We start from the raw sequence: 27,845 nt of genomic DNA, 5'->3' as shown, positions 1-27,845 counted from the left end.
TTCAATCTTTATGGCTGTCGATTTGGCATTTCTTGTGACCCTAACAGACATTTGCAGCTTAACACCCATGATGTCAAATGGCCAACTTGCTTAAGAAGAAGACCGCAATGGCTACCATAATGATTTTATTGGGTCAGCCACTTCACCAACTGTTATTCCACATGGACAGTTCAGTTTTCTGGGCAAGGCTTCAGCTACCACAATATGGTTCTTCCTTAATTTGGAATTTCCCAACTTGCAGAAAAATCATTTTCTCATTTCAGTTACTAGTTAAATGATGTGAAGATCACATGCCTCTCATCACCGGCCCCAGAAGCACTCTCTTTAAGTCTATCGGATGCTAAAGATTCAACAGATAACTTTAGGGAGCAACACACGCTTATCCAGCTCTTACAGGTTCACGGTGTATATTGGGATATTGAAGGCTCTGAAAATCCCTACTGTAAATAAACCTTGTTATTCTGCAAGTTTTCCATCATAATTGAATATGGAGCATATTTACTTAACATCTATTAGTACATTCCACACACATTCTTCAGGAAACACTGGTTATTGTGTGGTTAGAAGCTTTTAAAAGATAACTAAGCAGGATGCTTCATCCATGACCTGTTGATGGAAAAGATATCAAGGAAGGACCATACCTCACATCTCTACCGAACAGGAGGCTCAGTCCTCCATCTGGTAAGTCCCTTCACAAAGGAGCATGAGACTTCTGCTCTAACACAGGCCACTCCCACAGACTGATGTCACCTAGTGGTGGCACACAGAAATGAAGATGGGAATCCCAGTCTCAGCATTGCCACTAAGCAAGTGACTTGGGGTAAGTAACTTAATTTTCCTCGTTCTGTATTGATTTCAGTATCAGACAAAAAGCTTGACTGACACACGTGGAAAACAACCTATTCAACAGGTGCCCTGAATGCCATGTCCCAATGAACCACTGCTGACTCCTGGCAGGAAACACATCGTTTGGCTCTTGGGGACTCTCAGTGAATGTACTGGCCTATGGCATGGGGAGAGTGTGAGAGAGAAACAGAGAAGCTGCTTTTGTGAGTAGGGATCAGATGGTTTCTCTGGGTGAGGAAGGAAGCCAGTGTTTGGGGTTTAACAGACCCTTCCTGTCACCTTTGGACAGGGCCAAGTGGGAGTTTTCAGCAAGATTTTCCAACTTTGATTTCAAGAAGGCAGCTCTGCCTAACAAATAGTCTGAAATGTCAAAGAATAAATGTTAAAGCTTGAGAGGTCGCTCTCCAGGGAGTTGCCTGGGCTGGTGAGGGAGGGAGGGGAGGAGGGAGAGGAGGACACAGAAAAATCTTCCACATAAGGATTCCAACTTGGTTTTGTGATATTTAAGAGAAAAGGAAACTGAATTATTTATAACGGGGAAGATGGAAACAGGCTGTAGAGGAGTGACGGGACTGGGGATGGGAGTTTCCATTCCAGTATTTGGCTGGTAAAGCTTCTTTTTGTCCTTGACATGTGATTGGCCACTTCTTAGGTTGTCTACTGTCATTACTCTGTAGAAAACCAACAGCATCTGATATAGGGGTTGGAGGAGGCAGTTTCTGGAAACAACTATTGTGTAAAGCATGGGTGTCATCCCCTCCAATGGTCTGAAGTACATGGTTGGATAGCCCTTCCCTGTCTGTTAGCTACCAGCCTGTGCTTCTCAAGGCAGAAATTCAGAGGAGCCCAGCTCATGTGTGAGTAGCAACTCTCTTGGTCTTGGCCTGGACACCAGTTGTCAACATGCATCAAGGAAGGTGAATTTCACCTTTCCATTGTTTCATCTGAAAGATGATGGAGACAATTCTCCTATGCTTCTTCTGGGAATATCAAGGATGCCAGGTATTCAGAATATCTTTGCACTTTGTGGCAGGGACAGGGACATAGATATAAGATCTATATTGTATGAAGTGAGAAAATGTGAAGAAAAATTAAAAGGAGAAAATAAAAGTGACAGATGGATTGGTGGTCAAACTGGATAGAATAGTGTATCTTGTTTGTTTTGGTCCTCGATGTGGAAAAAAAAGCCTCTTGGTGATAATTATACATCTTTATTCTATACCATGGGGAATGGAATCCATCAAAATTTCAGTTAAAGTAGAAATGGCAAGCTTCAGAAGCTCGCTGTTCCTTTTCACAACTGACATGAATGTGTTCTTTGTCACTTTCCTAATAATACTTTCTGTGTGCTCCTGACATTCACAGATAGAAACAGAGCCAAATTTTGGACACTTTGGGGTTAGTGAAGTGGAGCTGCTCCAAGTGTAAATCAGATCATGAGTGAACCTCTAAACACAAACGAGGAATACTGTGTTTGAGTTTTGTTGAAAATAGCAAATACTTGCATTTTCCCCCTGTTTTTATCCACCTTATGAACCTACAGAACATTTTTTTTCAAGTTAAAATGTCACAATAACACTCCTGTTAGAAACTCTGAAAGGCACTTACTTCTACATTTAGTAGCTCACTGTAGTCTCTAGAAAGGTCTTTTGAATAATTTTCATCCAGTCCCTACTTTCTAACACATAGAAGTTTAACTCAGCAACTATTGATTTAGGGTCTTTTATACTCTTAAAAATGATTGAAGTAATATCTGAAATTAGACCAAAAAATATCCATACCCAAGAGCATACATAAAGCTCTTAGAGTGATGATGTCATCACCAAGTGATGTGGGAATGTACTAGAAGGGTTTCACATGTTACAGAGCAAATTGAGGAGGGTCTGTCAGCCTATAAAATCCCATTGATAAGAGCAGAGACAATGAACGGATGGAGATGAAGAGAGAGAAGCCATTGTGTATTATAATTTCCATTATAAACCATGTTTGAATTTGTTTAAGGACTATGCAAACCAGCAGTGTTCTTACAAGCCCCTATACAAGTTATGTAAGGATGCTAACATCTCCCTAATTCTCTAACCTGGGTGGTTTCATCAGAGAGGGTGGACTATACCATAGGTTGAGTCTATGTGGTATCCAATATACTTCCCCACAGATACACGTCCTATCATGGTTTGTGGTGGGTGACAGTGTCCATACTTATTATACATCATTTGTATACTGGAGGTGAAAGCAATTCTGATACAGTTACGACAAAATCTTTGCTACTATTTCATAGTCTCTAAGAATGACTTCGGGGGCTCAGTGATACAGTACTTACCTGGCATGTGCAAGGGACTGGGTTCTGGCCCCAATAGTAGAGTTTAAAAACCAACATTTTGAGGGACCTCAAGTGGATACTGAGTCACTAATTCATCCTTTAATCACGTGGCAGCATCTTCTCTGAGGTGTATACTCTGTCGCTAAATCAAAAGTTTCAGTTTTCCCTGCCTTCAAGACTGTAGTGACTTTCAACTGATGATTTTATCCCTCAGGGAAATGTGCATAGAGACATGTTTGATTGTTATAACTAAGGGTGAGTGGTATGCTCCAGCCTCCACTGCAAAAAGAATAAGCCAGCCCATAACATTAACAGTTCCAAGATTGGTAAGTTTCAGTTTCATAAGAATGTAGAACATTATTCCTTAGAGAGACTTAGGACCTTCTCTAGCTGCCAGTGTTCAAGAGCCATGGGAAGTAACCACCTACATTTGACTCCCTTCATTGATAGTGCTTTTGCTGCTTCACCTTCCTCACCAAAGCTCTTGATGTGCTTTCAGGATACTATCAGACTCTTCACGAAGGTATTCTAAAAGTGTGCTATATTTTAGATGGGTGCACTAGGGTTGACTGAAGGACCACTGTTTGTGGGTACTGGAATGTGACGGTGTCGTGAGGGCATAGATTGAATAAGTACATGTATCCATAGGCCCATTTCGATGTTGACTGGGGATGGGGTCTTTGAGACAAGGAACAAACGAAGGGTCAAACCTTTAGCACCATGTCTCATAACACCAAGAAGCCAGTGTCCTTTGGGTATGACTTTAAATTATACTAAAGATATGCTTCACAAGGGTATATCTTACTTAACAGCATGCTAGCCTGATTTATACCTTCCTAATCTTTGGTCATTTAAGGTATTTGCTTCTAATTAATAAGAGGTGGATCCTGTGTGAATAAATGGACAATTAGGAAACAATATGACGGAACTATGTGAGATCTAAGCACAGGGGGAAGAACATCTATCTCGCAAATGTCATTTAAAAACTAGCTTTAATTACATGTATTTATTTATCTGTGTATGTGTGTGTGCATGCGTAGGCACACATGTCCTGCCACCTCTCTGCATGTGTGTGTGTGTATGTGTGTGTGTGTGTGTGTGTGTGTGTGTGTGTGTGTGTGTGTGTGTGTGTAGATTAGACACTTTGCCTGTGGGTCCTGGAAAGAAAGCTCATATCATTAGACTTGGTAGAAAGTGCCTTTACTCCCCAAGACACCTCACTGGCCTCTAATGTTATTCTTAAAAATGCTTAATCATGACATCTATTTTCAGCTGAATAGGTAGAAACGGTAATTCACAGGTTCTCACAATCAAATGATCAGTTAAGACTTAATGTCTCGCTGTTTAAAGAGCTGCTGGTCTCCTCAAGCTTTGGGAGGTCTGACCCTATCGCCACGCAGCTAAGCACCATGGTCCTTTGCTAACCCCAGAGTGTCTGAGCTAGACTTTGTGTCATCTCCATTCTCTGGCAATGCTCATACAGAGTTATGCCCTTGTCGTGTTGCTATGGAGACTGATCTCAAGGTCTGCACAATTGATTGGTATTTTGGGGAGCTCTGCGATTATCAGTATGTTGTAACCAACACCATCGGGGTTAGGGGTATCTACTCAGCATTGCTTCCATCCGTTGACTGTTGTGAGAGTATCTGTCTGTAACAGACAGGTAAAGACACTGGAAAGTTGAATGGGAAAGACTTTTGTCTACACTTAATAACTGTGTGCTTTTTTTCTGATTACAAAAGTAATTTATATTCACAGTAGAAAATTCAGTGAAATGCAGAAAAGCATACAAACACATAAATTATCTACCATCTCATCACCCAGAGACAACACTGCTAACATTTTAGCTTTCTGCCTTCTAATCTTCTTTATGTACTTATTTAATTATTTAACAGGATAAAAATTATTCTGTGTGAACATGCACACACATTTGTTTTTATTTTTTATAAGATTGCTGGCATGTGCTGTGTCATTTATCTTTTGCAGTATTAAACATTTGTGGATAGGTAATATATTTACCAGATGGCTCAAAAAATACACCTTACAAAGGCATGTGCATGAATGTTCATAGCATTACTTTTTTTTTAATCAGGAAGAAATAGAAAAACCCAGTATCTATGACCTAGTAAGTTGATCAACAAAATATGGTATAGCCCTATTGTGGAATTCCACTAACAACTAAAGAAAAGGAAGAACTCCTGCATGTTGCAATAAATGAACCTCAAAAACGGCCAGGTAAAAGAAGGAAGATCTGGACCAAACATCAGGCATACTCAAAGCTATAGAGACAGACGTTAGTTTAGCAGTCAGGTCACCCAGGCCTGGGCGGAGACAGAGATGAAGTGTAAATGGACCAACGTATCTCACTAGGATGATAAGGTGCTCTACAGCTGGATTATCCTGATGATTATTCCATTCAGGAGATAAAAGTCATCGAATTGTACATTAAAGTGGGCCAACTTTATGGTATGTACAGAATACCCCAATAAAGTTTATATAATATACACAAAATAAAATTTATATATATGAACTTAATAAAGTTTATGTGTATGATATAATATAAAGCTTATATAAAGTATACATAAACTTTGTTAAGATGCCGCATTTGCCTCTACTCTTTTGCAATATTTTTCTGTATAAACTATGGACGCTGTCCCTCCTACACATGTCCCTCATCTGCAGGTTCTTCTCCCAGTACCATCAGTCCCAACTAATGTTCTTCTGTGTCCCTGTAAATTAAACACATATTCTTGAATTTTCTCATATTTAGCATAAAGGAGGCTATGTCACACACACTACTGTGTACTTTTTAGTACACCTCTCCCATTATTTCTTGAAACTTTTGCACTTCCTTATTTTATTTTTACCTAAGTTCTTTTTCTGTAGCTCAGACTGCTCTTGAACTCGTGATCCTTCTGTCTCTTCCTCAGAATCCTAGATCCTAGGATTACACACGTGTCACATGACTCTCTACTTCCACCCTCAAGTTTCTAACTTGTATTTAATCCAGCATCTTGAGATATAAGGCTTTATTTGACTCATCTATAGGCTTTGCCTTGTAAACAAGCACAATAGTTTTTAATCCTAAATAAATATGGTTATATCTCAGTATACTAGTTATTTGGGGAGCCAAATGATACCCCAAAATTCATTGTCTATCTAGTTTAGATACTTAGCTCATATATTGACTATGAGTATAGTAATAAATTCCCTAAGAGCAATATGTGAGAATGATATTCCCCACAGTCTCAGTAAATGGGAATTTCTTCTCTCCATGCCCTTTCCCCATTCCTTTCTTCCTTCTTTCTTGGGTCTTTCTATGTAGACCAAGCTAACCTCAAATTCCTGATTCTTCTTCCTCAGCCTCCCAAGTGCTAGGATTAAAAGTCTGTGTGGTCATGCCAACTTGCGTACACGCCTGAATAATGCCTCTATTTAGTACATTAGCCCCTTATGTTTGGAAAGCTGTCCAGTTCTCTGGGTAACAGGTATTTGGATGCTTTTGGCAGCTAAGCAGGGTAGGGGGCGGGTAGTAGTTCCTCCAGAGGTGACTAATGTCACTACACGGCTGCATTATACCTACTACAATCCGCTCCACTTGCTTATAGTCCCCCAGGTAGGCAGGTATCCAGTGAATCCACTTATTTTGTTTGTGGTGTCAGTCCTTCGAAGTGGAATGGCATGTGCTGGATAATTTCTTCACCACTAAGCTACATTGCCAGGTAAGGTTTACTTTCTTGTTTCGGCACAGGATCTCATTAAGTTGCCTGGGCTGATCTTGAAATTGGGCTATTTCTGCCTCTGTTTCCCTAGCATCTGGGCTTACAAGCCTGTATCAGGAGAACTGACTTTTTCTCTTCATGACCACCTTTTAAAAGAAAGCTGCCTTAGGAACATAACATCTCCTTCCAAAACCTGGGGGCTTTGGGACCTAGAAGGCATTGTTGGTGAATGCAAATGCCATTGTCCTTTCTTTGGTGGCTTTAATGTGTTACCAACCATCACATACTGTGAACAATATTGCCCTGCCATATCTCTGAGGGCCAGAGTCTGACTACATTTTAAGGCTGAGAGTTCTGAGTTACACCATCCAGAAATGTTAATGGGATCCTGAGTGGAGTCTCTAATCTCATGTGCTGTGTAGATGGCTAAGTATGATGCTTTGACTTTCTTAAAGTCAGAATGATGTCAGGAGTCAGTCCTCTTGATTCCTGACCTGGCCTGGCCTGACTTAAGCAGTCAGCCTCCTGGGAGCATGTTGGATGGAGTACGACAGTAGAGATTGAAACATGCTATAAAACATGCAGACAGATGCAGAGCTCAGTGTTTCCAGCCAACCCATTGATCTGAGCTGGAGGCAGAGGAGGGTCCAACCTGGAAAGAAGTCAACTGGCTACAGAGCATTCAAAATAATAACAGGAGATCTCTTTTAGGTCAAGAGATCAATCATGAGATTATCGAAAAGCTTTTGAGGCCAAGCAATAGCCATGTTTTCTCTTTAGAAGCTCTGTGGTGACAACAGCACTGAGCTATGTTTCTAGCATGCTACCTCCTAATCCTAACAAGGTTCTATGTCTCCCCGGGGTGGGGGTGGGCATGGAGAAAATGAAAGGTGACCAGGTGACCAGTTCTTCTGACTCTTGGACCCTTGACAACTGGAAATGCAGTTCTGGGAAGAGGAGAAGCCCCTCAACGCCAAAACAGGTGATATAGAAAAAGCAAAACCAGGTTCAGACACAGGCAAGCATGAGAAAGTGGCACTAAGGACAAAGAACTGGTAGCAAAAGAGCAAAGAAAGGAAGGCTGAGCTAGGCGGAGTATTGAGATCAAAATAAAGAAGTGCAATTGGGCTTTTGTCTCCCCAACAGTCCCAGCAAGCTGTTCATTGGTCATCAGTAAATGTGGAAGCCCAAATTGGCATATGCAATCTAAGATCCTGGGTGCTGACTCTTCCTATGTGCCAGGTTGAGAGGGACAGTAGAAACCATCTCTGGAAAGCCACTTGTCATGTGTAACCCTCCCTATGAGACTCTGAAACTTTCTCTTTGATATCAGGGCTAGCTAGGAAGCAAATTTAGAAGAGCTCTCAGAACATGTTGTTCTCCCCTCCTTACCAAAGAAGCCATTCCAGGGGATGAAGCAAACTATAGCTGTAGATAGCTAGCCTGCAAGAAAGTCGTGTGCCATTATGACTAGTCCATTTGGCCATGACATGGGTTATGAAGCCAGAACCCTCAGGATAGGATACACACAGATCTGCCACAGCAGCCACTACAGACCCATCCTGCTTCCTGCCAACTTCACTTTGCTTTCTCCATCCACACTTCCTGCCATAGCTGGTGGGACAGTTTCCAAATCTGCTTATTCTGCAGAGTCCATCACAAAGTTGTTCATTTTTAGGATATCAATAGACATTATTTAAATACTGCTTTCCTTTTAAAGTTATCTTGGGAAGGGGTGTCTCCTGATTCATTGAAGTTTTACCTGCATAATTCATAAACTATTTATGTATCAGGGGTATGCATTAGGTTTAAATCACACATTTTATGGTTTATTGAGAAACAATTGCTAAGTATAGACTATGGGTTGGGTAACAAAGAGGGTTCAAACATACATCCTGTTTCATATGGACATGGTCATTACAACAAAGCCACACATTATGTTGTAGTAGGTACCTGTGGCATCTAGGTTTCTTGGATTTCATGATCTTGGCAATAACTTTATCTCTCAAGATAAATACACATCTCTAATCATTCACAAGTTGCTCATGGTGGAATAAGGCAGGCCAGCTTTGAAAGAACCTGAAATTAACTTGTGTTGAATGAAGTCTAAGAAAATTCATCCAGGCTGAGTATTAGGAATAGCTAAGTGTGTGATGCATACCTGTAATCTCAGCACTCTTGAGGCAGAGGTCGCTTGTCACAGTTTTGAGGCTATCTGGGATATGAAATTAATTCTGGACTACATAGGGCCATATAATGAGACCCTGTCTAATTCCCAAAAGAAGTTTTTGTGTTTAGTGACATGTGGACAACTGTATCAAAGGAATGAATCCATGAAAACGTGGGTTAAGGGCTGAGGAATGAATGGGGAATGTAGAAGATCAGGTAGAACACGAGTCTATGGATGATCCATTCATTAATCTGGAGGCAAACAGGAGCATGGAGTGATTTCTTACTGGGACAATGGGATTCAATGCCTTTATCCTACAGGGGAGAAGCCAGTGTAAAAGAAGAAACTATGGTTTTGAAGACACGTGGATGCTAGATGTGGCAGCAAACTGGAAACCACTGGAGACAGAGGTTTAGAAAACATTTTAACTTTGGGTATTTGAAGAATGGTGGAGAGGCACTATTGAACTATCTAAGAAAAGCCAGAAAAATGGAACTGACATACAAAACGGGAGAGAAAGACAATTGGGGGCATTCATTCCTATTTCCTCAGCCTACTAAGAGTGAGTCAGATTGTCTGGGAGGGTTTTGCTGCAGTCTTCTTGGAAAGGGATCTTGAGTTAGTCACATTTAAAGAAGAGGACCGAACAATCCAATAAACCTTTAATTCAAATTCATAAAATGTCTTCAATAAAGAGACAAAAATATCCATTTCCTACTTTCAGGATGTTTGGCTGAACTCAACTTCTGAGTACATTTGATTTTGACTGATTCCATAATCAAATTCTGGGACTCCTTTTGGCTTTTTAGGGTAAGGGACAACTACGGAAATGCAACAGTTTCCCCAAATTTCTTATTCTGTAGAAGATTCAACTTTGTGGTTGTGAAAGAATATGCTGGTCTCAGACAAAGATACCTACCATGTGAGACTGAATATGCCTCCATGCCTGGCTATTCCTAGCTGTTCCCTGGGCAGAGTGGTTACCTATAATTACAACATGCTTGGAGACCTATCAGCTGACATAATGGATCTTTATTAGCTGGTGCCGATGCTTTAATTGCAAAGATGTGACAAAGGTTCAGCTCACAGATAGAGCTTTGAGACAAAGGAGCAGGCAGATGCACAGGGGGAGACAGAGAGCCTTGGGTTCTTTTTCCCCATATCTTCATTGACATTTATGTGTTTGCTCATAGAATCTGTTCCCGGAAGACTGTGGTCTTAAGTTCAGTGTTAACTCCGGGTTGCGATTGCTCTCCTGCTGGGCGCTGCCCTGGTTTAATAACTAGCACATCTGCTTTGGTTTCAGAATTTAGATCTGCCGAAGATGCCACCATCTGGGCTGGTGTTGGATCTCCAACCCTTACTTCATATGTCCAGCCTGTGCTTAATGATAAAAAGGCTATGGACACAGTCACTCATTTGTTCAACGGGTTCAGTGTTGATAACGGCTGTGTTCCAAGTACTGGTGGAGATGCTGGGGTGTAGTATCCATGGAGACTACAAACATACTGAGAATCCATGAACATGGTCCACTGAGAGGACTTAATGACAAATAGTAAACAAGTAGATAAGTAAGCCAATGAGGCAGTTGTCGGATGGTGCTATAGAAGATTGACACTGCCCTGGCTTAGAACTGACTTCTTTTGAGGGGATAATTGGACAGAGAGACAGACAGTGGCTGCTGGCTGGTTCTGAAGAAGCACTAAGCTTGTGGTGTCTGAGAAGAAAGAATAGTGATATAGATTGGAGGGGCAGTGGTGAGGATGTAGCTCACAATGTGCAAGGCTCTAGATACTACCCCCAGCACTGAAAGAGAGAATACAAAGGAGGGAGGGAAGAAGGGAAGGAGAAAGGGAGAGAGAGACAGACACGCACACACACACACACACACACACACAGAGAGAGAGAGAGAGAGAGAGAGAGAGAGAGAGAGAGAGAGAGAGAGAGAGAGAGGAGGAGTGAGGGAGTGAGGAGGAGAGGGGGAGAGGGGGAGAGGGAGGGAGGAGGAAGAGGAGGAGGAAATAAAGATTGGAGGGCCAGGTATGGTAAAACTCTGTAAGTAGTGTTTTTAATGGTTTTAGTTTTTATTCTAAACTCAGAAGGAAGAATTAAATACTTACTTTGTTTTTTGATATTGGTGTGTTGACCATGGACCAAAATGGGGGATAAAGTGTGGGAGAAGAATGAAAGTTTAACCAGGAGACCACAGCTTGGACTGGGATAAAAGTGGAATGGTGGGGGCAGCTTATCCAGAGCAGATGTGAAAAGACTGGAGATCTGTCTGAGGTGCAATTAGATGGGCATATTGGTGAGCTTGGGAGTAATCAGAGTCATCAAGCAAGACATGCAGGCTTGATATTATTTAGTAAATAGGCTGCCACCTGCCATCTAGAGAGGGCCTGGGAAGGTCAGGTTCATAAGTAAAGACTATCAGTCCTTTGGCCTATGTTACGTTTGAAAGACCATTAGATAGGTCTGGTAAGGAATGGAATAAGAATGAGTGCACAGGATGGATGACCCCTTAGAATCTGAAGCTCTACCCAGTGTAGCCATTGTTCACACCCTTCTAAGCATGCTCAAGGCTTGGAGCTGGGGAGACTGAAGTGCTTTTCATGACATATACTCAGAGATAGTTTTCCCTAAGGAATGTCAGTGTGCACATTGTCTCAACATCTAACCCACCTCCCCTGGTTTTGTGAGTCTTCATCACAAGGCTCGAAACCTGTTTTTTTTGTGCTTAAACCAGCATTCGCCTGTGGTGCAGGCTTTTGCTCTAGCACTCGGGTCATATAGAGGATGACATTTGTGCAGCAACATAAATTACCTCATGGTGAATCCTGGATGTTCCTGTTCTGAATCCTCCCCTCACCCCAGCAACAGATCCTCCACATTGCCATGTTTCCCCTTTGCTCTTCCAAGTCTCCTGAGTTCCTTTTGCTCATTTCTCCCTAGAGAAATCCAGTTACCACACTTCAGTGCCCTAAGCAGCTCAATGCTTTCCTTACTCAGCCTTGTGCATGATTTTGCATTTACACGGACTAATTAAAATGCTCTGCTACACAGTGGACCCTCCAGGAGCTCTCAGAACTTCTTGGGAATATTCTCTTTTCTTCCATTAACAAGTGCTGACAAAGGCTAGGGGTAGAGCCTGGCGATAGGAAGCCCTAGGTTCTATTTCCTGTACCTTAAAAACAAAACATCAACAGCAGCAGCAGCAACAAGAGCCTAAGACTAACCTGGAAAAATAATAACACCAAGCACGGCGATGAGTCTTTTGTTTATTCATTTTTGAGATAGTATTTCATGTTAGCCTCAAACTTGCTATACAGCTAACCATGACTTTAAACTTCAGATACTCCTCCTTGTGCCTCTGCAGTGCCTGGATTGCAGCTGTGTGCTTCCACGGCTAGTTTATGTGGTGCTGGAAAGCACGGTCTCATGTATGCTAAGCAAGCGTTCTACCAATTAGCTATATTCTCAGACCAGCAATGTTTTTGCTGCTTGTTTATTTTACTCAGACTGTTGCATGCAAGTCATTTCACAAAGTATCTATCTATCTATCTATCTATCTATCTATCTATCTATCTATCTATCTATCTATCTTTCTCTCTGTGTGTGTATGTGTACATAAATCAATTGAGCAATTGAGACTCAAGGAAAGCAGATAGGAAGCTGGGTAAGAGGTGCACTGGAGGTGTGGATCATGGAGCTTATATCATGTGATGTTGGAATGGCTGGGTATTATAGTTTATATGTAAAAGATACCCTATAGGCTTATGTATTTGACCACTTGGTCCCCTGACTATGACTGTTTTAGGGGTTATGGAGGCTTTAGGAGTGGGGTCTCACAAGAAGAATTAAGTCACTGACAATGGGCCCATGGTCTATAGTTTAGCTCTGGTTCTAGCCATAGTCTGTCAGCTTCTTCATTTCCTGGGGTATGAGAAAGCAGCTTCCACAGACATGTCCACTGATATACCCTCTCCACTGAAATGGACTGTATTCCCTCAAACCACGAGTCAAAGGAGACTCCTTTAAGTTACTTTTTGCTGGGCATTTGATTGAAGCAATAGGAAAAGTTTCTAATGTGTCAGGACTGTTTTCTCTAGACCAATGGAAAGATCTGACCAGGAGAATCGAATTCTCTGTGCTCCCATACAACAACCAGCTTTAGGCAAACACTTAACTTTCATGCACTTTTATTGAGTTCATCACAAATTTACTGAGCATGCAGTCCCTTAGCCACATGACAGGTCCAGATTGATATCATCATGTTCCTTACTATCAAAAGGAACTGCCTTCCCTTTTGTCTAGTTTGGCCACTATGAGGACGTGACTGAAGCCATCAGCCATACTTCTCAGGCATGTTTTGGGCATGCACCTCTTCCAGCAGTCGATCTACCTTTCTTAGCTGAGTCTCTGACATAGAGCCTCTCACTTGCCATCATGCCATTTGGCCATTTCTCTGACTCAGTATGACTAGGTAAAGGCATTCATCAAAGTCACCCAGTGTGACTTCCACCTGCTGGAATTGTTATCATCTATTCTTGCTACCTTCTGACCTCCTTGAGTCTTCCTTATCCCCAGAAATCCTGGCCCTCTGTAGTGTGTAGTTGATAACGCACATCCAAACTAAGGGCTCCATTAGGCAGCAGAGACCTGAGGCAATCAGAATTATTTACTGCTGAAAGTGGCTCCTGGTTCAGGTGGGCATGTGGCGCAGATCTGTTCTTGCAGGAACTGGGATCTTTGAATCTGGGCTTGCTTCTGTGACCAGGTGTAAAGGTGAGCGAGCGTTTGGGAGACAGTCCAAATCGGGCAGCCTATAAGATAGGAGAAATGACTCTCAGTCAGAGAACTCACTTAGTGCCTGCACTGTGCTAAGTAAGGCATTTACAAACTAATAATAACACATTTCCCTACAAATAACAGCAGTGCTTTGCACTTTTCAAACAAGGCATCTCAGAGAAGTACAATCCCCAACGTCTCACAGCTGCTTAGCGGCAGAGTCATGCATATGAAGGCAGGAGCTGGGCCCTTCACCATTCAGGTAGGATAGAAGTAGGGCTTTACCGGCGCCTGCCATTCTTATAACACAGGACTAGAAAGCCACACTGGTCTGGCAGTTCGTGCTTCTCCCTGCCTCACTCTCACCAAAGAATCATGGTTGATAAATGAAAGGACTTTCACAAAGAAAAAAAGTCAGATCCCATAAGATCACTGTGGCTTGCAGAGGATTTACTCGGGTCCTCATAGATGGCTTTATTATATTGGCTCACATGTTTCTAATAGTTGTTATGTTAAAGTGCTGCAGACAGAATACCAGGGGAAAACATGGCCTGGCCTCCCTTACACCTTAAGTAGCAATAGGAACTGTATGGACTCTATTTCCCAAAGTCTGGCCTGTTCAGCACTTTGTTTTAGGGGATAGGGAAGACTCCCTCATTTTAACACATCTGTCAAGTGGTTTTGCTCTGTTGCAGGTAAAATTATTTTAAAAACTGGTCTTCCAGATATTTAATTTCTTCCTGGTTTTATTACCCATGTTTCCTAAATCCTTTTGCCAAAGTCGTGACCTGGAGTAACTAGATAGTTAGGCATGTTGGTCCAAAAACCTGACATGGAAAAGTTAGACAGGAGATCCTGTGGAATTAATGTAAGACATATTTGTGGGAAGTGGCCAGATATACCAGGCCACGCAGCTGCTATGCTCTCTGCTGAAAATGAAAACGGCTAAGGCTTGGTTTGTTGAATAACAAGCTGGTATGAGAAATGTCTTGTCTGACATGTTCTTTCATCACAATGGGACTGAGAGGGCTGCGCAAAGGATGCTGTAACTCAGGGTTGGCTTCGCTCAGGGTTGGCAGGAGAAGGTCAGATCAACAGTTCAGGCCATGGGTCCTGTCTGAATTGTAGAATAGGTTTAAGGAATTCTTCAAATCTTTCCTGTAATGTCAATAAAGACTGACACTAGAAGAAAAATATACCCCTCCACACAAACATACCCCCACAACACACACAGAGGAAGGGAAGGAGGGAAGGGAGGAAGAGAGAGGAAGGAAGGGAAGGAGGGACGGAGAGGGAGAGAGACAGAGGGAGAGTGCTGACTGGAACAGAGCACTTACAGAAAGCAGTAAATTTAAGGCCAACCATGAACTAATAACCCACATGGAGGTGGGCAAGGAGGCTAGGAAGAGCTCGTTCTCAGGCAGAGTGGAGAAAGTAGAATGGGCTATGCTGAAGGTGACCACAGTGCATCTGAAAAGTTTGACCGGAAAGGGTCCTAAGGATACTTTGCAGTAGATGGAGGCCCACCTCCAGAGTGTGAGAGCAGGATTTTTTTTTTAGGGTTTCTGAAGTTGGTGCCTTATAGACAGAACCTTAATTCTTTGGAGAACTGGTCAAGGGTGTCCAGAATTACCAGTTAGAGATAGGTACATATGTCCTGGGGTGTTCACATTCCACTGACTGTCCATCCCAGTAACCTCTTGACCTTTAACGTCTGGAACCTTCTGAAGATCTTTTTCAAATATGATATGGATACTATTCAGAGCCTAAATTTTGGTATGTCAGTCCATTTCTTTTAGTGCCAAGAAAACTATACAAGAATGTTTTCTGATCCAAGCATCATTCATATAAGTGTATGCTAGTGACCAGCCAGTGCCAGAGAGGTTACAAACTTAGATCCTGGTGAATTTGAATAGATTTAACCTAATGGTTCCTTAGGTCAGGTGGGAACACAAGAATTTCATGAATATGTGTGTGTGTGTGTGTGTGTGTGTGTGTGTGTGTGTGTGTGTGTGGTAGAATTATGGGTGTGGGGGGTTCAAGGGACAGGCTAGAAACTCATCCACCAGTGTGTTTAACATCTGGTATGGAGAAACCTTTGGAAATCAGCTCAGAGAATGTAGTGGGAAAACACCTGGCAAAGCAAATGGCTTCAACAGGGAGAAGCAGAGGTCCAGCCCAGGGAGGCGGTGCAGAACGAAGCTGCTAGCTGCTGCAAGCTCAGGATGCCTACACCCAGGGTCTGTGCAAGGAGACTTACAGCCTCTGTTCTCTGACCTTGTTCCTGTCGTAGGTCTAGGTCAAAAGAATAGGGGCTGATTAGGGTCTAGAGAGGGTAGGAGAGGAAGTGAGGAGGCAAGAGGTGCTTAGTTGAAGCCTTATGGTAGGATTGGGTTGTGGGGTAGGAAGTGGAAACATCTTCTTTGGAAGGGTCCCAGCATAAACTCCCTGGGCTCCCTCACAGCCTCTACAGTCTGGATCTTGGCCTTGGGGCTTCCAACAGAGCCTGATAGAAGGGATGTCCAAGCCTTGAAGTTATTTGAAGGAGTCTTGGCTAGAAATAAAGGGGTGTGTGCAGGGTTAGCCTGGAGAGGCAAAGAGCACTTTGTCCTGGTAGGCTGAAGGAAGCCTCCCTTGGAGCTGAGCCAAGCTGGAGAGAGAGGGGTAGCTGTCAGCCTCTGGGGCAGAGAGAGGATGTGAGGATTAGCAGGTGAGATGCATAACCACCACCCCTCCATACACTTGGGGGAAGACAGGAAGATCAGATTTAGATAACTCAAACTACCAGACTGTAGCCCTGATCAGCCAGAAGGCAAGAACTCTTCTAGCCAACATGCCTGTGCCCTAAGGAGGTGACAACTGCCTGCAAACTTTTAAATCGTATTTCAAGGAGAGGAAAGATGGGTCTTTGTTCAAAAAAGACTAAGGATTAAGGATCCCATGTGGATATACTAATTTGTATGGAAAATTTCCTTTCCCCATCTCTCCCTTTTCTGTGGCCTCTGAAGTTGGTGTAAAATCACCAAGAAAAGTCATCAAGGACTCTAAAACAAGGTCCCTTGGTTCTCACTGCATGACCTATTTCACTTTCTAGTGTTGTATATAAAACATTCCCAACATGAAGTTCAGAGTTCAGGGGAAGAGCAAAAGTGGACTGCTTTCTTTAATCTTGGAACTTTCTTCTGGAAAGTGGTAAATGGATGTCATAAGAACAAGACCTGTGCCCATCAGTGGTCTGGACTCCCATCCCTTTCAAAGGCTTGAGTGAAATCCCATCAGAATCGAAACTTATCTTGGCTGAGGCCATCGTTTCTCTAGTTACACAGCAAGGATGTTTGGAGTTTCTTTGTCTCAGCTGCCCCAAAGTTGATCTTACATAAAGAAGGCAAAGTAGATAGGAATGGGTTGCAAACTCCTCATTTTGTGTTATAGATAGACATTGTAGAGATGGCAGAAGGATCTTTTCAAGAACAAAGAAAGTCAAGAGACACATCAGGAGGAAAATGTCATATTAGGGGAATGAATGGACGTTTGCTGCTAGAAGTGAGGGTGAGCTCCCCAGATGGAGACTGTTGTGGGTCACCAGTCACCAGGAATGACTAGCCTTGGTATCTGTGCACCTATTCCTGCATTGTGTAAGGTGAAATACGGAAGCAGTTTAGGAAATTTTTGGTTCTGGATATCTGAGTTTTGAAATCAGTCATTAAAATCAGCAATTTAAAAACTGTACCATATTGGGCATGGCGGCGGTCAGCTGCGATCTCAGATCTCAGGAAGTGGAATTAGGAGGAGCGTAGCTTCCACGGCGTCCTGGACTACAAAGGAGACCAGAGCCCAAAGAACCTGAAATAATTTTAAATTTTAAATTAAAAGTAAAAACTAGTTCAAAGGAGTTGATGGTATAGAGTAAGTTCTGTCAAGCACCTCTGGACCCCCACAGTGTGAGCACTTTTTGAAAAATCTGATTTAAAGGTACCTAAACTTTGGGTTGTGCAAGCAGTCATGTTATTATTATTACCTCTGTCTTCTAGGAGAGGGGTCTGAGACTAAGAGAGATGCCATCATCAGGGAGGAGCATTAACAGTCCAGGCAGAGTGGAAGTGGGAAGAGCAAACTGGCCTTCTGTTTTCTCACTCAGTTCGTTTCGGTTGCACCACTGTGCACACACAATGTTATTGACTTCTCACAGAAAGTACTTGAGATGGGGATTTGCTTAATGTTGCCCATGAAAAGATCCAAGCTGAAGACTGGTTTTAGTGAATTGCTATGTAGTAGATATGCTGCCCAGTGCATTTCTATCCAATGCTACCCCATCCCAAAGACAGGTTGTTCCCTGCTTCCCTTACTCTAATGCAATGTTTATCTCGGCTCCTTCTCCATTTTTATGCTTGGTGTTCTGTCTTGGGATATATTGCTGCCTATATACATAGACCTTATGTCATCATTTTGTTTCCTTCCTATGTAGGACTCCACTTCTTCCCAGATCCAAGGGCTTTAATAGCTATCAAATGCAATGGTAGATCCCATGAATAGATGTTGTGGTCTTCTGGTTTGACCTTCAGTTTGTCCTGACCCCAAGATTTCTTATTTGCAAATCAAGGCTTCAGGTGCTTAATAGTTTAGATCTTTACCAGCAACTCTAGAGCAGGAAGGAATGACTTCAAAATGATTTTGCCCCATGATTGCATGTGAGAATTCTGCCTTAGAGGAAAGACTTTGGGGGTGGAGTTTGCTGCCTTAGAAACAGGGAAGACGGAAGCAGCATATCTGGGATCTTGCTGGAGCAAAGGAGCCCATGGGTGGTGGGCATTCACCCCTTGTATGGGCATTCTGAATGAGGGTCTGCCATCCCATTGGAAAGGAGCTATCCAAGCTAGGACAGAGGATATAAGGAGCTGGGCAAGTTGTTGGAGGGAGAGATTCCTAGCTAGAGCCTGAGATTCATCTTTCAGCACCTAGCTTCTCAATTCCAGATGGCTTTCCTTGGGGACTTCCTTTGCTCTTTACTCTTGGCTCCAGCAGCCACTGCTTAATGAGAGCCAGAGGCATTCTCACCACAAGAAGGGTCAGCACAGCACGCAGACAAGGAAGTGGGCATGAAAGGACAGGTGTGATGTGGTTATGGAGGTGATGGCAGGAGCCACAGTCTCAGTGGATGTCTGTACTTACACAAGCAGAGTTCAGAGGACAGCACCTGGGAGCAGGGACATCTGAACTTCAGTTTTCCTTGCTGAACTTGTGTCAGGAGACGTGAGCTGGAATTTGCCCCAGAACAGACAGTCCTTTCTCTGATCCTCTCTCTTTGCTGAGTCCAGAAACAGCAGGGTGTCGTGTGTATTTATTCATCTTGGTCGGAACACATTGTCTTTGTGTCCTATACTACCACCTCTTAGTCTCTGGGTGTACATGTGCCCTGGGGCATGACCTATGTTCCCTGCTTCTCAGCAGAGAAGACCACAGAGGCTCTTTGCAAGTCTGAGGTATCGGAGATGAAGGGTTCAAATTTGATGCTCACACCTGTCCTGGTTTAACAGAATCTTTATTCTTCAGGCAAGCCTTGGTTGGAGTCAGGACATAAATAAGTCTGCTCTTCGGGACTTGCTGGATCCCTTCCCATCCTCATTCATTCCTTTTAACTACTCCCCCAACTTCCCTTCTTCGTTTCTCTTTGTAGTGTTCTCCTTGCTTACATCCATGCTTCAGTTGGGACTTTAATTTATTCATTTTCTCATCAATTATTTAGTGAGTTTCTTGAGTATATTGGGCACTGTGCTAGGCTTAACTGATGGCCTCCAGGAACACTTGACACTGGTCCTTTGACTTGAATGCTTTAGGGCTGCTTTGCAAAAGCATCCGACTACAAAGTTGTGAAGGAAGCCCAGACCTCTGGAACAGAGACACTGGGATGGGCTATGGGCTGACATCAGGAAGATTTGAGTTCTTAGATAAAAGGACTGAGTATGTTGTCTTCGTTATCTTCAGGTAGCAACAACAATGGACAGCGCTGGGGTTCAATGGCACCATAACCCTTCCCATATCACTGTTACCTTATTTGGTTAGTCATTTTAAAGAGACCACAGAGTTCTCTTAGTTTAGAGCTTTAGAAGTGTGTTCTGCAAAGGTCCTTGCCATTGCTCCAGGTGATCTTACTCTGAGAGTGGAAACCATCCAGGGACTGCCTTTTAACAGCTGTTATTTGAACAGTTCTTCATGCTATGACCCCATGACTGTCCATGAGGAGGTGGCTGGATTAGTTGTAGGCCATAGCATAAAGCCAGAGAGATGCTCATACATATATAAGACCACACAGAACATCTACAGGTCCCAGGAGAGACACAACCAGAGGGCTAGAAGAAGGGTGGGGGCAGCAGAAGTACCTTCCATGGTAAAGACAAATGTCTTGCCTTCCTGGCAGGATGTTGCTCCTCCATGATTTAGTGCTGGCCCTCTTTCTTCTGTCACTTCAAAAACGCACAGTTGGAGCTCTGAGAATGTTATTCTTTTCTGCTTAAGGACATTCCGTTTCATGTGTAATTAAATGTGTGGTATTGAATTAATGTTTTCTTCTGAGCCTTTTTGGCAGCCCGAGACCCTAGGGTCTGGTTAGTGCTAAGAAAACACACACTTCTCAGAGATACTCCCTTCCCCTCCCTCTTCCCTTGTCCCCTCTCTCCTGTCAAGAACCTTCCAAGTCCTTCAAGTGCATAGCAGCCCTGTGCTGTAGCACACCCTGGCTAATGGCAGACTTAATGCTGTGCTTTGTAACTAACCCAAAGACACAGCAGCTCTGTGCTGTGGCCCATCTGTGACTAATGTCAGACTTTATGCTATGGTCTGCCACTAACCCAGTCACCTCCTCATGGGCAGTCATGGGGTCATAGCACCAAGAACTGTTCAAATAACAACTTTTATAAGGCCAGTGCATGGTGGATGTTTTCCACTTTCAGAGTAAGATTCCCTAGAACATCTTCTCCTTCGTGGAACCCTGAATTTGGGACTTCCAGTGCAGTCCTCTTGAGACATGTGGTCAAGTGGTGGGAGCAGAGCTGGCAGAGACAGGGTCTCTGTGCCTTATGGACATTACTCTTTTCTACGCAGTGATGCCATTCAGAGCACAGGGCTTCCCTGTAAAGGTGAGAGGACTTGCCAAGGCTAAAGAATGGCATCTGTCTGCTCACACATTCTACCCTTTCTCCATGGGTTTGTTATCTATGGTTTCAGTGGCAGTCTAAAAGTATGAATATTTGTCTTGCCTCTTTTAATAGACCACACTGGCTTACTCTTACCACTGCATGTTATTCTAATTATTATGTCATTAGTGGATGTCAATCTTTTGCTGTGTCTAGTATATGGATTAGACTTTACCATAGCTGTGTTTGTACAGGAAAAAGCCAGTTCCACAGTTCATCTAGGGCTCTTGCAATTTATTCTTTGCGGAAAGGGGGCAGTACTGTACCAGACTTTGCAATTTGACAGACCACCTCTGATAGCTAAGGGGTCTTGGGCAAACCTCAGCTCCCTCTTCTGGAGTACCAGAAGAGCAACAGGCTGTCTTTCACTTTCTAGAGATCATTAGAAAGATGAATGTGAAGGTACATGCAAGTGCTTACTTAGTCTGCCGTGGACGGTCCTCAATCAATGGAAGTTATTTTTATTAATAAGGGAATAAAGAGTATCTCAAAGTTAAAAGAGGCAAGCACAGAGTAAATTAGGGCCCATGAGAGAAATATCCAAGATTCCTTGGCAATGACACCAGGAGCCCGCTAGCAATTGCGTATTAAAATGGACCAACCCTTGTAGCTGCAGTGGGGCTGGAGGTTGTTTGTGAGCCTCTTATTAGAGGTAGATTGTGAATACATTTCTGAGAACAATAGTGAGCTTCACCTAAGGTTCTCTGCACGTGAATTGAGGAGAAAGCTCATTTCGGGAGACTGAGTCTGCAGCTCTACATGAAGTAGTCAGAATCACCATAATTTAGATCCACTGGTCCTGGGGATCTGGTATTTCTCCACTGATAAATACCCATCTTGAGGAGGTGGCTGTCTCTGCTTTTCGATGTCTTTTTTCCATTGTCTGACCAACCTCCTCCCACAAACTATTTTTGACTCTGCTAGAGAGGAGGCTAAATGTTGTGGTGGCAGACTGAGGCAGACTGGCAGGGACCCTGAGTCAATGCCTGTCCACCCCTGAGCAACCTCAGGCCATTTTCTTTTCAGAGACAACTATCATCCTTCCTTCAATTCCTTCCCAAGCCACTGCTTTGTTTGCACCTAGGCTAAGCTTCCAGAATGCAGATCTTGCAGAAGGAGGCAGAACCACAGGACTCGTCAAATGTCAATTATAGTTCATATATTTTCTACTTACTCCATCATCTTTAGATGTGCCTATGTATGTGCATATACATGGAGGTGTCATTCTTCAGGTGCCACCCATCTTTAGAGATAATTTCTCATTGGCTTAGAACTCCCTGTTAGGCTAGGCTGGCTGGCTAGTAAGCCCCAGGTCCATCTGCCTCAGCCTCCCCAGCACTGGGGAGTACAAATGTACAAGTGTGGAATGCCCATAAGTTACCTTTCTTAATTGTTCTGCCGAGTTACTATCCATGGGCCAATCTACAGATCAGGAACTCAAAGCTTGGAAAGACAACACAACTAAAAGTGTCAGGGCCAGGATTCCAGTACAGACCTGTTTATCTGTTTTTTTTTTTTTCATCTAAAATCATGTCTCTTTGAGTAATATGATAATTTTAGTGGATCTTGATCATTCTTCAGTCCTGGGTTACAAGGTTAGCAGTTTCTGGCTCCCCTTTGTTTGTGAACAGGAAAGGACATTGATGTCGATCTCTGTGGGTCCAGTCACATCTGATCATGCAGAGTCAGTAGCTGGGTGGGTCACAGTAGGAGTTTCAGAAATGTCTCTCTCAATATTGTCAACTTCCAGCCTCTGATGAGGGAGCTCAGGAAAACAGATATAGACAATCAACAAACCCAGCCAACCCACTAGCCTTAAGGGAACTGAGTGCTTGAGGCCAAGCTTGCTGTAGATCTGGAAGACCCTGCTGTAGTGAGTCACACAGTGTGGAACTGTGGCTTCGGTCTGTACTGCAGAGGAAGGATTCTGGAAGCAGTAACTGAGGCAGGGTCCATTTGTGTTGGATTAATCATTCGTCCTGTGGGAACCAGAGGACCTACAGGTGGCTTCTTCCGGTGGAATCCCATCACAGGCTCTCTGGTGAAGAAGAATTTGAGCTGAACCTTGGCAGAAGGTTCTAGTAACCATTTTCATTTCCTGAAATCCCTTTCCATTAAATACCACCCCTACTCTCTCAGCAGCCCTTTCCTTGATGGACTTAGGACACTTCCCCAGTTCTCCACCCACATTTATTTCTTTTCTCCTCCCCTCCTCCCAGCACCCCAAGTCCTGAGCTTTCCAGCTCACATGCCACCTGCCCAGCCAGCCATACAGTAAGGATTGATCAATACTCTCTTCTCTTAGGAGAAGTCAGCACCTTTGGCTTATGGGTTGGTTGCATGGCTTCACCAGTAAGGGCCCTGAACTGCATGATCGGAACTAAAAATAAGCAGAAAAGGGGCTCAAGCAGACATATGTATATTAAAAATGAAACAGTTCACTACAAGCCAGTCCTTCAGGGTCCCTCAATTCCACATTCTTCCCAATGTATCCATTTCTCAGAGCTTGGTTGGTTCTGAAAGCTGTCTTGTGGGGAGGCTCCTGCTCCTGCTCCTGCTCCTGCTCCTGCTCCTGCTCCTGCTCCTGCTCCTGCTCCTGCTCCTGCTCCTGCCCCTGCCCCTGCCCCTGCCCCTGCCCCTGCCCCTGCCCCTGCCCCTGCCCCTGCCACTGCCACTGCCACTGCCCTTTCCATTGGGACAATGCTGTAAAAGAAACCCAGGATGAGCCATTCAGGAGAATAAGGGATAGTTAATGTTTGTACAGAACCATTTTGGTGACTATAGAAAAAGGAGCAAGAAAGCAGGAGCTGCTTGATGAAGAGGAAAGAACACAGGCTTGGAAACCCCTATGAGGAAAGGCTTTTCTTGGCCACAGTTGTCTCTGGATTTTGAAGAGTATCACAAGCCTTCATTTTATCTGTGAAAGGAGCCCAGTGACTCAGGCCCTTATGGGAATGAGGGCTACACATTTCATAGGACTGGCCACATGCACATTCCCCTTGCCTTACTTCTCTGTTGGAGAGTTCAGGAAAAGAAGCAGCTGAGATTGCATTTTAGAGTCAGGCCTTCTTGGTACCTGGACATGTCCACATGGAAGGGATTTATGTCCCACATTCTATTCAGTGTTTCTCTGCCAAAGTTCTTCAATCACCTTGTGGGGATTCTTGTCACCACAGTTGGGATTTCATTGTTTACTGTAGGAAGACTTTGGGTGGGATGAAGTCTGATTTTATTTCTGACTCCTCCTATTCGTAACTCTTACCGCTTGACCAGGCAGAAACACATGTATTGATCCTAAACATCTTATACTGAGAAGACAAGAGGAGACTTTATTTTGAGCCACTGGGTATTTCCATGTCCCTAAAAATGATTCATTTACATGCTTAGGCAAACCACTTTGCCTCTAGCCTGCCTTTTCCATGTTCCTGGGAAGAGGAGAGTGATTTCTCACAATGTGCTCACCTAGACTCTGCATAGCTCAAAGCCAGCAGATGCCATGCTCACACACAGCAGCAGGAAGTGAGCAGAAGATGCCAGGCTCTTAATCCAGAGATGGATAGAAAGCCATTCCTGTCTAAAACTGCCACTTTGGAGCTTCAGACTCAAAGCCCTGGACTCTTGCTGCCTAGGGAGGGAGAAGGGAAAGGACTTTCAGACATGACCCAGGAGTCCAGTTTATTTTGAAGCTCCTCAAGTCTCATTTTGCACTGAGTGTTTCTGAGACTGGGAAGTGCTAAGGAGAGGTAGCTCAGAGCTGGGCTTAGGGACCAGTGAGAATTTGAAACATTGCTTTGTGCAGAGGTTTCTAAAACACGAGAAAGCCAGGGAGGCTTGATCTCTAGGGCATAGATGGCCACTTCAGTCTCTTCAAACAGTTGACTCAGCTTAAGCCATATAGATTGCAAGGGCAAGAGGGGCTTAGAAGTAAATCCAAGACCCGTGACCTTCTCCTGGTTTTCTGGGTATGAGGTGTGAGTTACCTGTTGGTAGGTTTGGTACTTCTTAAGTCCAGCCTGTAGAGGCAGCTGTGGTATCAGCTAGCTAACTCCTCATTTCATGAAACATCCTGTTCCAGAGGTCCTCAAAGTGTGTCTCCTGGATCAGCAAAGTCAACATCATCTGGGAACTTAGAGATGCTTGTTCTCAAGCCTGAAGATGGACTCTCTGGGTGGTAATCTCTGGGGTAGGAGCCCAGCAATCTGTTTTTAACAAACTCTCTGGGTGATTTTGAGTGTACTTCTCATTGGCCAATCAGAAAGAGGGTGGGATCTGAAGCAGAGTCAGCTTTTTCTCATGTGACTGGCTTCTCTGGCATATCTTCCAATTCTGGATTTCATGCTGATCTCAGCACCTGGGGGAGACTTGGCTTGGCTTATATTTCACCTTCTTTTAAAATAATACCAGTCACAAGGAAAATGGTATTTTACTATATTTATAATTTGGAGTAAGTTTATTGTATTACTTTCCTGGGGAGAGATGGACCAACAAACATATGTGCACCCAAGATAGAGTATCAATAACATACCAAGGCTAGTTTGGCAAACAAATGAATATTAGAGTTACAGGAATATAAGTGACTCAAATCCAGCTGCATCACCAAAAATTCCTACCTCAGCATGGGTCAGAAGCTGTGTGCTTGGAGTTCTATCTGAGCCTACTGCATGCTATACATGTTAGTACCTTCCAAGAGCAGGTGCAGCTGGAAGGATGATGTGTGGCTAGGATGGGAGTGTGGAGGAGAGATGGACTGAAATCTCTGGTGAGACTCTGATAATGGCCCTACTCACCTCTTCTACAAGGACACAGTGATAAGTCCAAGCGCTCTCTCTCTCTCTCTCTCTCTCTCTCTCTCTCTCTCTCTCTCTCTCTCTCTCTCTGTGTGTGTGTGTGTGTGTGTGTATGTATGTATGTATGTGTATGTATGTACACATGATATGAATGTGTATGTTCATGCCACAGAGTATATATAGAGGTCAGGGGACCTCCTTTGTGCTGGTCCTTGCCTTCTACTTTGTTTGAGAGCAGGTGTCTTGTTTTGCTACTGTATAGGCCAGAATAACTGGCTCTCAGGTTTCCATATGTTCTCTTTCTGCATCCAGACTCGTCATAGGAACTATAAGATTATATAAACAGCTACTATGACTGACTTTTCCTGGGGACCCACTCAGGTCCTGCCACTTGCATAACAAGTGCCTTACTGGGCCATCTCCTTAGCCCAATAGGCTGATGTTGTAAGTCACTGTCACTGTGATTTCAAGAACACAAGGTCACGTGGTTCCCAGAAAACAGAGTTCCACAGTTCAAATGTTTATAGATTTGTACATTCAGCTGTGGGATATGCACATTTTACAGATGAGGAATCTGAAGTCTGGTTCCAGGCTGGAGAGCTGTCTTACCAGGCCACATCTTCACTCCCTGGTCGTGCTAGGTCACTCACCTTGCAGGACCCCATGTGTCATCACTAGCCACCTAGGATTGACTAGGCAGTGGCGAGAAGATGACTTCCCAATAGAGGCCAAGACGTCCCATTTTCTACTAGTAATACTCTTTAGCCTTACCCCTGAAGGCCAAAAATACACCATTCTTAAGAGGCTACAAGAGACAGACAGGGTTGCTGAACAAGGAAGGGCTGAGCCATCTCTCCAGCTGAGGAAACCATTTTTATGCACGAGTTATGAAGGCTGCCTGCAAAGAAGAAGGAAATGGGGGCCGGTAATCCTAGACCCTGTGAAATATTGAACTCTGATAGGAAAAAATAGTACTCAAGTCTACCAAGCCACTAGGCTCAGCTTTCAAGCCATGCCCCTCTGTCCTTGTCACATGGCTCTTCTCTGTGGGAACAGTCTGCCACGGTTCTTCCACGTTCAGCTTTCACTGTTGGACAAGCTCATTTGAGAGGACCTTCTTTGCTGGCTGGGCGACATGCTTCATAATGTCGATAGAGGTATTTAATGGGCCTTTGCCTGTTGAACAATTCATGTGAAGGTCGGTGAGTAACCCCCACCTCACTCCTTTCTTCACCAGCCCCCTGATTGTATAGTTCCCTGGTAGCATTCTTTCCAAAGAGGTGGGAGGGCTGAGGTCACAGCTCTGCTCTCTCCTGGCAGACACGATTTAATTAGGTTGCTAAATTAGCAGAGGCACTGGCAGCTCTTCCATTTGCACAGACCCCAGGTCTGAGGCTGTCTTTGAACTTGTCATCTGTGATCTGATTGGTTTGCTTTCCCTCAAAGGAGCAGTGCTGGCCAGCTAGAGATTTTTCTGACATAATTTTAGCTGCCTATGAGTGTTTTCTATCCTGAACAGGGTATTATTGTACTATTTTGTGTGTGTACATATGTATGTGTGTGTAAGGATGTGTACATGGTGTATGTGTATGTATGTATGTAGGTATGTATATGTGTGTGTATCTGTAAGTGTGTATGTGTGAGTACATGTTTGTGTATGTGTGTATGTATGTGTGTGCATATGTGTATATTGGGTGTCTTTGTGTACATGTGTATATATGTATGCATGTATATGTGTGTGCATGTGTATGTATGAGTTTGTGTACATATGTGTATATGTTAGAATATATGTGGTATGTGCATATGTATATATGAGTATGTGTACATATATCTATGTGTGTGTGCATAGTTGTATGCTTGTGTGTGGCATGTGTATGCATATGTTTATGCATGTGTATCTGTGCATATGTGCATGTACCTGTGGGTATATGTGGTTGTGAGTGTATATGTGTGTTTGTAAGTGCATGTGCTTGTATTTGTGTCTGTATGTATGTGTATGTATTTGTATGTGTGTGAATATGA

The 27,845-nt window shown here is 43.5% G+C and overlaps 1 protein-coding gene across 7 annotated transcripts in view; it reads left to right on the top strand.

The window, feature by feature from the left end:
• Ntrk3 (neurotrophic receptor tyrosine kinase 3) overlaps window positions 1-27,845 on the top strand; it is a 381,715-nt gene that overhangs the window by 278,880 nt on the left and 74,990 nt on the right.

The sequence above is a fragment of the Rattus norvegicus genome, chromosome 1 (assembly GCF_021556685.1).
Source record: "Rattus norvegicus strain SHRSP/BbbUtx chromosome 1, alternate assembly SHRSP_T2T, whole genome shotgun sequence".
Classification (NCBI taxonomy): Eukaryota; Metazoa; Chordata; class Mammalia; order Rodentia; family Muridae; genus Rattus; species Rattus norvegicus.
The sequence above is the reverse complement of the archived record's forward strand: the minus strand, read 5'-3'. Positions and strand labels throughout refer to the sequence as shown.